The sequence below is a fragment of the Rosa chinensis genome, chromosome 1 (assembly GCF_002994745.2).
Source record: "Rosa chinensis cultivar Old Blush chromosome 1, RchiOBHm-V2, whole genome shotgun sequence".
In the NCBI taxonomy this organism is placed as follows: Eukaryota; Viridiplantae; Streptophyta; class Magnoliopsida; order Rosales; family Rosaceae; genus Rosa; species Rosa chinensis.
In genome coordinates this window covers 29956429-29969601 of record NC_037088.1, presented here as the reverse complement: position 1 = coordinate 29969601, position 13173 = coordinate 29956429, and the positions used below count along the sequence as shown (strand labels likewise).

At 38.6% G+C, this 13173-nt stretch overlaps 2 long non-coding RNA genes across 3 annotated transcripts; both read left to right on the top strand.

Annotated features, from left to right (window-relative positions):
* Positions 1 to 5011: 5011 nt before the first annotated feature.
* On the top strand, positions 5012 to 7167 carry LOC112186631. The gene is made up of 4 exons (XR_002930839.2): positions 5012 to 5404; positions 5676 to 5840; positions 6174 to 6279; positions 7106 to 7167. It is a non-coding gene; the product is annotated as an uncharacterized LOC112186631 (long non-coding RNA).
* A 400-nt stretch (positions 7168 to 7567) lies between these two features.
* LOC112190203 lies at positions 7568 to 7936 on the top strand. Of its 2 annotated transcripts, none has more exons than XR_005806798.1 (3): positions 7568 to 7591; positions 7683 to 7757; positions 7838 to 7936. It is a non-coding gene; the product is annotated as an uncharacterized LOC112190203 (long non-coding RNA). The 2 variants fall into 2 exon arrangements; XR_002932300.2 differs by having other exon boundaries at positions 7568 to 7595.
* The last annotated feature ends 5237 nt before the right edge of the window (positions 7937 to 13173 follow it).

Genomic DNA, 13173 nt, shown 5'->3' with positions numbered 1-13173 from the left:
GTCTCAGATAACAAAATTGAGAGTACGTTGCAGACTTGCCATGATCAACATAGCCATCAGAGTTTAATTTTGCTGAGTTAGAAGAAGAAGACTGCTATTTTAAGATGGTATTAGTGTAATACCCCGAAAATTCGTTATTAATTTCTTGAAATTTTCAGAAATTAATAAAATGTACGTTAGTACAATATCGTGGTTCGAGAGTGGAGAGAAAGTGTTTCGGAAATAATTACTCGAAACGTTTTATTTTCGAGGGGTCAAGGGTTGACTTTTTATACATTAGGATTCTGTGAAAACTTCATTCACGGAAATTGTAAAGTGCTTCGATACTAGTTCGTGGACATGCGGAAAGTGAAAATCAGAGTTCGTATGAAAAAGTTACGATCAACGAAAAAAGTTTTCATTTTCGTTAAATAGGAAAAAAATCCAAAAAAATTAGAAAATACCAACTTTCCATTTTTGGAAAGCTTTCTCTCTCTCTCTCTTCGTTCCCAAGCCCAAGTCAGGGTCAAATTTTCACCGGTCGATTTCTTCCTCCTCTGGCCACCGTTGGCCACTCCACTTGTTCCATTCTCTTCGCCTCACTCCCCTCTCCAAGTCTGTGGAAGCTTTGCCGCCTGGGTTGAGCTGTGGGCTGCGCTACGACGGCAAGAAGTGTTGGCGGCGCTGCAATTCCTGGCCTTATTGGAACTCACGTTTCCTGCCACCTCAGGCGGCCATTCTTGGGGACTTTTGAAGGCCAGAGGACGTAGAAGCTTTCTTCGGTCCCAAGGTGGCTTGCAACGATTCAACTCGTGATGATTGAATTTTGAAGATTGGGAATCTAAGGTTCTTCAGATTTCAAATATGTCGAGGTAAATTCGGGCCAAATGGCTTTGATTCAGACTTTGTGCTAGTTATGAATGTTGATGTACATTTTTTTTTTTCAATAAAATAAGGGATTAGGCGATATTACTTCCTCGGAGGCAGACAATGTAGGGAACAAATCCCACCTTCAATCCCAAAGGAGAAGGGTCTGCCACACTCTGGGAACCCACCCCCCATCCCCCTATTTTTTATTTTATTTAAAAGAAAGTGCAAAATTACATAAGTTGGGGGACCAAACCAAAGCCCAACAAGTAACAGATAGAGAAGAGACAAAGCCCTCTTCTTATACAAAAACTAGAAAAAACAACAATAATATCCAACGAATCAAAAGGAATCAAAACAAATCTAAAGACCCACATTAACGAAATCTATAAGAGACAGCAGACGATAAGTCTTTTCCATAATGTCCAGCAATGAAGGTAGGTAAAGAATCCCACACCTAGCACCAACATTTGTGGCACCATAATTAGCAAGCGCATCAGCTACCATATTGCCTTCCCTGTAAATGTGAGTAACTCTGAAGTGGATTAGACGAGAGAAATATACACAATTATTCCACACCACTCACAATCTCCATGGAATTAACTTAGGATTAGTGAAGTAATGCACCACAAGATATGAGTCCGTTTCTAGCCATAAGTGAGTCCAACCCTTTCTCCAGGCAACCCCCAAAGCCTCTATTACTGCCAATACCTTTGCATCAATAGCACTCGGAACCTCAACCTTATGTGCAAAGGCACCCCGAAACAATCCCTCATGGTCTCTAAAAACGCCCCAAAGCCTGCCGTTTCCGGATTACCAAAAGAACCATCGGTATTAACTTTTAGCCAATTTACAGGAGGAGGATCCCAATGCACAGGAATGAACTTTGGAGCTTTCAAACTCAAGGGTGAGAGACCAAGCACATTAAACATATTCTGCATTCTCGAAGTAGCAGTGCAAGAAACAAATTGAATGGATGCCGACTCCTTTAAAGAGACCAAAAAAAGATACTTAAACCTCACTGAGTCAAATGATGCACCATCAAACGTAACTTTATTTCTTTATGTCCATATGCACCACAAAGCAATACAAAAGGCAAATCCCCAAAGTAGCATTGTTGAATGTATCATTTCATTTGTATGACCGGGGCTTATAAACTCAAGTACTGAATTACTGTGCAGCAAGTTCACGTTGAAAAAAGAAGCAAGTCATTCCCAAAAGTCATGAATTAAGTGGCAATTAAAGAATAGGTGGCTCATTGTTTCCACATGCATGAGACAAAAAGTGCACTGGGAGCAAAGAGAAGTACCTCTTTGTTGTAAAATATCATCAGTAAGCATCCTCCCATATATAACTTTCCAAGCAACCAAACTTCTACGTGGCTGCAAGGCTTTATGCCACACTAACTTACTCCAACCCACAATTGGATTTGGCGGTGAAAGAAAGTTGAAAGCATCCCTCGTGGTCAACTGTCCAGCTGGGCTATCGAGCCAAATTACTTGATCTCTGACTTCTTCTAACGGCAACATTGTATTAAGGATTTTCAAAGCAATGTTCGGGAAGAAAAATCTAAAAAGAGAAGGCCAGGACCATTGTTTATTAAATATAACATCACTAACCTTGATTGGCATGAAGGAATGTAACACTGGCGTGAGCTGTTGATTTGCCAAAATCGGCGACCCCAACCAATTGTCAGAGTGAAAATTAATACTATTTCCATCCCCTACCAACCAAATAATCTTAGAATGAAAAGTGGGCCAAAGCTTTTTGAGTCCAGGCCAAACCGCGGATCTCTGATAATACTGAAAGGTTTGCATATTGGAAGTGATCGAATTCGAAGAAACGATCACGTAGAAAAATTGCTGAAGGAGAAGATGCATTAATAATATGCCAACAATTCTTAAGGAGAAGAGCCCGGTTGAAAGTAAACAAGTTTTTTAGCCCTAAACCACCTTGGTCAATAGGTTTGCAACAAATATCCCATGCAACTAAAGCTGATCCTCTCTTTAATGGATCACCAGACCAAAAAAACCTTGTCCATTACGTTACCTTCAAAAGGAGAGACCATGGCCAAGCATAAACTTGAAAGCTATGTAAGAGCTGGCCTTGTATCACAGATGTAATCAATTGTAATCGGGCTGCTTGTGACAATTGTTTACCCTTCTAGGCAGTAAGTTTGCATTAATCTTATCCGCAATTGATCGAAAGTGAGTCTGTTTTGGGCTACCTTGAAAAATAGGGACTCCTAGATAGGTGAAAGGCAAGTGACCCTCCCGAATTCCCAAAATACGCTGAATGGATTCCTTACGTCTTAGAGCATATCTTCCCAGGAAAACAGATGATTTGTTTTTGTTCACAACTTGCCCAGAGTTACGGGCATACTCATCCATAAACTTCATGAGAGCACGAAGGCTACGAGGATTGCTTTGCATAAAGACCATGACATCATCACCAAATAAGACATGTGATGGAGGAGTAACCTTAGTTGGAGCTGCAATGCATGAGATTCTGCCCTTAGAGACCAATCTAGTTAAACCACGGCTTAATACTTCCTCTGCAAGGCAGAAGAGAAGCGGCGAAAGAGGATCACCTTGCCTGACTCCTCGTGAACATTGGAAAAAACCACAAGATTGACCATTGATCTGAATAGACAATCAAGCAGACTGAAGCACCTTGTGAATCCATGTAATAAATGTATTTGCAAAGCCAAAAGCCTGAAGTACTCGAAGTAAAAACTTCCAATCAAGAGTATCGAAAGCCTTACTGATATCAAACTTGATGGAAAAATTACCCCAATGACCACGTCTATCAAGAAGATTCATGCACTCTGAAGTAAGGATGACAGGATCCACAATTGAGCGTCCCTTAATAAACCCACTCTGATCGTGTGAGATGATTCTAGAGGCCACCAAACTAAGCCGGTCAGCAAGTATTTTGGTGATCACTTTGAAAGAAAAATTTGCCAGTGCAATGGGACGGTAATCCAAGATACTGTCTGCATCATTTTTTTTAGGAATAAGAATAATCAAACTGGAGTTGAAATGAGGAAGAATAAATCCGCTATCAAAAAAACTAGATACTGCAGCGATTACATCATGAGAGACCACCTCCTAACAGGAATGAAAAATGCACCACTAAACCCATCCGGACCTGGTGCACTAGAGCCATCCAAACTGATAACTGCTCTGTGGATTTCCTCTGCCGTTGGCCTCGCTGTGAGACCCAAGTTCTCTTCCTCAGTCACCAAAGCTGGAATAACCCGCGCCACCAAACCTGTGTCTGTAATAAGAGGATCTTGTGTGAACAATGAACTGAAGTGGTGAACCACATGTGATTCAACCTGATTATGACCAAGTAGTATTTGAGAACCAACTTTGAGCGAAACTAAGGACTTGTGAACACGATGAATCTTCACCATGTTGTGTAGAAAAGTAGTATTTCTATCTCCCTCAGTCAACCAACGAATGCGAGATTTGCTTCTTAGAAAAGTCTCTTGCATGGAAAGTGTATTCTGGTACTCCGAGATAGCAGTATTCTCACACATGTACCTGAAATCTGATGGACCCAAGTTTGAAATTTCTTGCTGCAAACGGTCTAATTCGACTTTCGAAGATCTGACTCGAAGAGTAATATCCCTAAAAGAACTAGTGTTCCAAGCCTTCAACATAACTTTAAGTGCTTTCAGCTTGGCGGCCAGTATGAACATTGGACAACCATAAACTGAATTATTATTCCAGAAATCCCTCACCATAGCAACGAATCCCTGATGTTGTAACCACATACCTTGGAAGCGAAAGGGAGGATGGGGAATAAAATCCAGGTGCGAGCATGTGATCATAATGGGATGATGATCTGATGATCACTACAACAAATATGGCCTATAGATACCATTCAATCCCCACAATTACATCAATGGTGACAGCACCCAAAAAATACTCACCATTCCTTTTTTTTTTGGTCCGACACTCACCATTCCTTTTTTTTCTTTGGTCCGACACTCACCAAAGCCCACAAACGTGTCCCTGCAATTTAAAACAAATATTTTTCTAACTATTCACAACTCACCAAACGCGTCTTTGTGTAGAATGTAGATAAGCTGATAAGGTGAAATCAAGGGCAAAGCCCTCTCCTCAGAAACAAAACGCTAATTCCTGTTTGGATCTCTCTCTCTCTCTCTCTCTCTCTCTCTCTCTCTCTCTCTCTCTCTCTCTCTCTCTCTCTCTCTCTCTCTCGTCCTCCTTCTCCTTCCTGTATCTCTCGATCTCTCAATCATGAACAAGGTAGTAGATCCAAAATCCATGCAGATCCCCCACTATCGATTTTGGATCTGCTCCGATGGTGAAGTTTCTGCTGGAGCATCTGGAGAAATCGATTTTCGATCTGCTCCGACGGTGAAGTTTCTGCTGGAGCATCAGTCTTAATCGAGTTTGGATCTGCTCCGATGGTGAAGTTTATGCTGGAGCATCTGGAGAAATCTGGGTGTGGGATATTAGACGGGTCTTGCTGGGCTGTTCATTGCGAGAAGAAGATTGCCGGAGTATACACCCGCCGCGGATGGGTACTATACACTTGACCTTTTCTCTTTGTTTCGACTACTTTGTGTTGAAATTGAAATGATTTTGATTATTACAAATGTGACAAACTTCACTTTGTAGTTGAGGAATGACTAAGTCATTCCTAGGATGAGTGTTTGCGTCATTTGGGTTGCTCTCTAGCTCTTTTAATTTTCTCCTTTTGTGTCTGTAAGGGTGTGTTCTGTGGCGGTTCATAATAGCAAGAAATTTCGGGGATTTGAACAAAATGGCTTTTGTGAATGATTTGTCTTTCAGATAATGGTGTGTAGTAATCACATGAACGTGCAAGATGAGGTCAACCAAGTAGTGATACATGAGCTAATTCATGCTGGAACAGATTCGTGCTGGCCATCTTAGTGGTGATTGCCACTGTAAACGTGAATTTTTGCTGTGCCAAGAAGATTCGAGAATTGTGAACAAGTGAGTTTGTCAGCTATATATTTAAATAAGAAATTGAGATACCCTCTTTTGTTTACTTCCTGTGCATACATAGTGGAATACTCTGTTACCAAGAAGATTCGTGAATTTGTCTTTCAAAATTTGAAATAAGGGAGCTCGATGACTTCTTATAATTCTACCTCTCACTTGTTTATAGTTTACACCGACTTAGGTATCTCAGTAGGCTGTAGGTGACCATTTTTGGTATAGCCGCGTAACAGTCAAGTTATTCACTTGTATGTATATAAACAATGAAAATCAGATTATATCATAGCCGCGTAACTATTCTTATGGGTTTTGTTGTTCCCCCGACAGAGAGGAGGCGACAGTAAAAAGAAAGAGAGAGAAGAGAACAGGGAAACAAGAGAAAGAAGAAAGAAGAAGAAGACGGGAAGCTGTGTGTGTTTTCTTTGATCAGTTGGTATTTGCCTACTGTTCTGCTTGAATTATGTGTTTTTCCTTTTTCTTTTTTTTTCCCTCTCCCATCTTTACTTGAAACTTGGAAGTAGAAGATCAAGGTTTTATCACTTGAGAATTCCTTGCAGTTTGCATCGCATAGGGTTCGAAAGGGTGCAACTTTTACTAGCTTGGCTTATTTTGTGTGATAAGGCTGAAATTTATACAACTTTTGGCCTAGATAAGATTAATGTCCTTTGCTTAAATTTATACACTTTAAGGTGGTGTCGTTTGTTAGGGAGCTGTATCTTCTTTGCTTTTAAGGAGGAGTAGTTTGTTAGTTTGCACTCATTGGTCTACAATTTAGTTAGGGAGGAGCAGTATAGTTTTCATGCAAGGGCTTATAGATTTGCCTATTGTTATTGTTTTCAATTCATTATTTGTTGTAAATTTGTCTGCAATCTCTAGGGAGGAGCAATGTAGTTTTTATGAAAGAGGTTATAAATTTGTTTGCAATCTTTGGGCAGTTTAAATTCAGTTTAATTTTTGTTATTTTACAATGAGTTGTTTTAAAAGGTTTTTTCTGATTCAATGATGTCCAGTTTGTATTTGGATTATATTCACATTATATTCACTTTTAGGTAAGATTTTGGTTTTACATTTGAGGTTTGCGATGATTTTCATGTAAGATCGTTTGAGTATTTTGATTTTATTTAGGTATCACTGAATTTCAATTTAGGAATAGGGGAGGGTCTATCTTAATACATGTGAATTGTTTTTTGGCTTTTGTTTTATCTGTTTTATAATTACTTTCATGATCTCATTATTGTTTTTTTTTTTGGGTTTTGCAGATTGTGTTCGACGGAATTTTGTATCGTTTCACTGCCATTATTCTTCTGTCTGTTGATTAACATTATCTTCATCTCTTATTGTTATTCAGGTAGACCTGTCACAGTTTATTATCTTTATTTTTGGTTTCGTCTATTTTCGGTGCTTTTCTTTTTCGTATTCAGATCATAGTTTGTGTGATAATGCTGCTCTACAATTGTCTAAATTCAATTGTTTGATTCTGTAGGCACTGGGAACAGTGTGTATCAGCTTCTGTTACTTTGGATTCAGGTATGAATTTTATAGGAACAATTATTTGCTGCACTGAACATTGAACAGTTATTTGTTTAATCATAGGTTTTTATGTGAACCATGATTGCTGACATTCAAGAGTTATTTACTTCAGTGATAATTTCAGTATTATATGGTTCGGTTCTTAAGATTTGTTCATATCTTGCATTTCTGCTTTATCTAGATCAACGGAAAAAGAAACAATGAATGGAAGACAAGTAGGTTTGCATTTGTTAATACTAACTACTTCTATTTTCGTTTTCTCTTCTTCATGGTTTTTGTGCTCATTGCGCTCTTCTCTTCTCTTAGCCTGTTGCTCAAAACATATGGGTAGATCATCATCCTGGTGGTGGGCATTGGTTTGCTGCGGGTCTCTCTCCTAATGTAAGCTCGCTGCTCTAACTGTTTGGTTGTCCACATCTTCAACCTGCTATCTTTTCTATAACATGCTTGCTCCTCTGCAGATTCCAGGCAGAAACAGGGTCTCCATGCATAGCAGCCCACATTTTCAGGATTGAAGGAGCGGTGAGTCTTCGTTATCCCATCATCATATCAGATTTTAGTTGTTGTCCATGGCTTTGTGTAACATAATCCCTTGAGAGTACTTGAGAAAGTTAGATGAAGCTCTTGAGGTATATACTTACAAGTCATGTGCTGCCGTTTCTATATGACAGTCTTTAGCAATAGTTTTTCTTCTAGACACTGTTTGGTTGTGTAATTATTTGATTAAAAGTACTTCCATTGTGAACTCAATAACTTTATATGAATGTTAGGTTGCTGCTCATAATTTTGCTCCTGTGTTCATAATCTACAATGCTAGAACTGATATTCTAGATGGCGATCCTTTGGGCAGGTTGAAATTAACATCTTTCTCTGATCTTTTCAGTCTTGGAGAATATTACTTGCAGTCATGACTATGATCTATGAATTGCTAGATGTGATCTTTGTTTATGTGGCTTGTTATGTAGTCATCCATGGAGGAGAAGTGGAAGTTGCAGATATCATGCCTAGATTTGTTTATTTTTTCTTTCACAAAAGTGATTTGATAACAACTATTGAGGTTGTATATTAATTTCATTTTTATTTAAATTTTAAATATTGCAGTCACCATTGTTAGATAGTGTGTTTTCTGAGATGGGGCCACAGTTTGTAAGTCACCAAAAAATGATAGTGCATTTTTGATCTTTGTCACGCCAGCAATGGCAACCATTCAAATTTTGGTGTCTAAGATGGTGACTATTGCCATTACACACCAATCATTGTTGTCTTTTACTTCAATCCACACCATTGTGAATGGTGTTTTATAGCTCAGTTTTGTGGTAGTGGATGTTTAGTAAGGGGTTTGACATTCAAAGGACTCCCAAGCTTCAACCAATCCAAGTTACCGAAAGGCTCTGTCCAGCCTCACATATGTCCTTTCAGTTCGACCAAGTATAGAAAATGCCCTTGGGTGTCTGATATCCAACAAATTACATGCCGTGATCATTGCTGAAAATCTTGACAGGAAGTTACATTAGGAACATTTCCACCACGCTTTTATGAGCACCTAATACACAATTAAATCTCCAACACCAACCACGGCCCTGAATCACACTTTGGAAAATTTTTCTATGCTACCGTCACAACCAAATGGCTTGTGTGACGCTTCACTTAAATGCTCCCACGTGGATATTAGATTCAACTCAAATTCATTGTTGAAACCATTTTCCTAGAATGCCCTTTCTCGGCAAAGAAACCTGGGGTTTGTTTTCTATCTTCTCCATCTTCTTCAACCACTCTGCAATTCTCAACACTATGCAATTCCTTCAAAAAAGCTACAATCTCAAACATAATCATCGATCGAATATCAATCCTTATGGGATAAAAAAAACCTCCTGAAGTTCGTTTGAAGACCCAATTTTTCTTATCTAGGCTATGCCAAAACAAAAACTCATGAATCTGATTTCACATGACTATTCTTTGTCTGGAAAAGAAGATTTCAATTAAAATGGAGAAGATTGATTGTAAATAGTTGAATCAATATTTGGAATAATTTCAACAATACCCAGCTTAAGCTCAATGTTTTGTTGGAATTATTCATTCATCTGGTTAGTAGACTTTTGGTAAATATCCAACTTAGAAGAGAGAATGCTCAATCCTGGGTTTGTATATTTCTGGGTTTGTACGAGATTCAATATATGAATGTGGATTCATTCATCTGAGTTTTTAGACTTCTAGGTTACATTAGATGCCCACCACGTTGCATTGATCCACCCAAGAGATGTCTTCTTCCATGCACATACCCTCTTCCATTATCAAAATGATTCAAATAAGAGATTCACGTCTTATGGATATATGATTGGTTCTTCTTACGTTTTTTGTTTTTGGTTTTTAAATACCTATGAATTTCAGTGTGGTGGTTTCGCTGAGAGGTAGATACCAGTGGAGATGGAGAAAAGTTGCTCGAATAAGGACTTCATAGAAAGATTGAAGGGAACTGGATCTCAACCCAAAGGGTATTTTACAGAACTCAGTTTTCAACTTTAGATCTGAGTTGGATCCAATATCCATGTGGGAGCGTTTAAGTGGACGTCACACAGCCATTTGGTGTGACGGTAGCATTAGAAAAATTTCTCCACACTTTGGTGTAAATAACTCAAATCACTCCAAAGCTGACGACGACCCAATATGGTAGTCTTTGCATACACCGCTGTGATGTTGCAGCTAACTCCATCCAGGGAGTAAACACTGTGATTTGCTGATTAGAAGAAGATACAAGGGATTGGCCTGAAATCTGTGCGACACAACAACCAAAGATTGGGGTCTCAATTAACGTATTATTCGATTATAGTTCACGTGTTTAAGCCTAATTTTTATGATTGGAATAAGATTTTCGATTCCTATATTGTGATTCTAAAGTTGCTTATGTGAGTTTGTTCAATTAAATTTGCTTGATTGATATATTTTATATGTTTATTCTAATTGGTTCGAAATTTTAGGGTTTATGTATAATTGATGGTAGATTTAAGAACATGATTCACCTAATTGTTTTTGAACTTGAATCAAAGTAGTAAAGGTTTTGGACAAGAACCGAATTTAATTGAAAAAGGTGCAATTAGATGAACTTATTCATACTAAGTTGTACATTTAAGTTGATAACCTTTCTCTTTGTTCTTCATGCGTTAAACATGTTTGATGATCTAGCTTTCTAGAATTTGATTGCATGTTTGATAGGATTGATCTTTGTGCTTTCACTTAGGTTAATAGTGATGGAAAGTAAAATATGGGAAATCATTTGCTTTGAATATTTCACATGATCAACTTCTTTCTCATGACTTCGATGAACAATTGTAGGGTTGAATCGAATTTGACTATGGAATTGGTTTTGATCTTTGTTCATATGTTTCATTCTTGTATTTGTGTTTATATTTTTCTTTACTTTGTTTCTTTCAATTTTTGAAAAACCTAATCAAAACCCCCTTAATTTCGTAAATATGTTTTTAATTTATTTTATTTTTGTAAATAATATACTTTGTATTTTTATTGACATGTGCACCCTCAATCCCCGGATTAGAACGATCCTATTTACCATTTACTAACGATGACATTTTCAGGGTTAAAATTATGCTTACTTTGAGCGTATCAATTTTTTGGCGCCGTGCCGGGATTGAAAAATCACTTGTTAAATTGTGAATATTTGTTTTGTGTGTGTATATATATATATATATATATATATATATTGTGTTCAAAAAAAAAATACTTGTTAATGTTTGTAATTTTCGAAACTTAGTTTAATTACTTAAGATGTTATTTATATTATGAACACGAATTTTAATTGTAAGTTGTAAATTAAAGATGAATAGGTGAAGTCGCGTTTGTTAATATTGGCCTAAACCCCTTATTGGTGCCTAGTTCAGGTCCCTTAAGGTTGAGGGCGGCTTTTATTAACACTTGTTGAACTGTCTTCACACTTAGGACCTTTTGCATCTTAGTAAGTATAGCCTATGTGGGATGGTGTCTAGGAAGGGGACAACGTTCATGACGGGTTCTGGATCAGAAGTGCTTTACAAGTGAGCCTAAACCACAATGTGGGAGTAGCTCTGCCAAAATGGTTCCTACCTCTCGTGGTCGCCCTCCCCCTACCTGGCCATTTCAGTAAGGTTGCCCAAAAGATGTAGGAGGGACTTTGTGTCTAGGCTATTATACTTGGGGCGCACGTCCACTTAATTTACCGCTTGGAATTTAATTCGATATCAATGATATTTATAACAAAAGAAAATGTTGTGACACATTAAGGTATATTGGATAAACATACTCTCGAAAAAGGGTAGCTGTTTCAGTTCCATTGCACATCGAGATTCCCTGTTCCCGTACCTAAATGTTGAAAAGTAATTAAATTGTAAATATAAGGCAACACTTGTCAATATGTCGAAATTTTTGTTAATTATTCTTGCACATTATACTTGTAAATAATTAAAAATAATTGTATATATTTTGGTGACGTTCTTCTTGTTTTTCTTGTGTAAAAATTTTGTACATTATTCTTGTTTTTCTTATTATATTGTAAATACTAATTTGTAATTAATTTGTCCCTTCAGATCCTCTATGAATGACCGCACCCTATAGCCCAGCTCAACTATCTGTGATTGCTGCAAGGATCGAAAGGCTCAAGAATCCAAATTATTGGGACCCTCCTAAAAGTCCTTTGCTAGCTTTACAGTTCGAGTCACAAGAGGAATCTAAAGGATCAACATCTCCACCACAAGAATTCGTTGAAGAACAAGAGGAAGAGGAAATGGGTGGAAACGCAAATCATCTATTAGGGAACTTTCCTCATCTGTGGTTCAAGGAGGACTCCCTACGAGCATAGTGTACCCTGCAGCTGCAGCAGGAAGAACTGCAGAGTTTGAGCTTAAGAGTGGATTTATTGCATAAGCTACCTATGTTCCATGGCCTAAGTGTGGGGACGCTAACAAACATCTCCATGAGTTCCAATCTGTCTGTATAACCATGCAGCCACTAGGAGCTGATGAGAATATCCTAAAGTTGAAGGCATTCCCTTTGTCCCTAGCTGACAGAGCCAAGGATTGGCTGTATGAGCTTCCGCCTGGACATATCACTTCATGGGACGCAATGATGAAGGCCTTCTTGGAAAAGTACTTCCCAGCATCGAAGGTCATTACACTCAGAAAGAAGATAAGCGGTATTGAGCAAGCTCATGATGAGTCCTACACTGCTTACTATGTCAGGTCAAGTCCTTACTTGCACAATGTCCTCAAATCAGATGAAGGATGAGAACCTATTTACATGTTTCTACAAGGGACTCTTGCCTTTGGAAAGGCAAATGCTTGATGCTGCAGCTGGAGGAGCCTTTGTTGACAAGTCACCTGCTGCTGGGAAGAACTTATAGCAATCGTGCCCTAAACGCCCAACAATATGAGGGTGTGGACACACTACTCGTAGGGTGCATGAAGTGAGTACAAATGCTTGCCATTGAGGAAACTGAATAAGCTCACCCTCCTTGTGAACTAGGTTGTGAGTGCCAAGGGACCAGGTGCAACAATAGCTTGTGGGGCATGCTCTATGCAAGGGCACATGACGGATCAATGCCCCCAACTTCATTGATAATGGAGGATGTGAATCTTTAAACGCCATAGGAGGATATCAAGGGGGACCTCCACGTCCAAGGTATGACCCTTATTCAAATACTACAACGCCTGGATGGAGGGACCATCCCAACTTCAATGGACCAACATGATAAAGTCCAGAATCCTCTGGGTGGGAACTTCCATCGTCCTCAAGGTCCTCCCTTTCAAAGGCC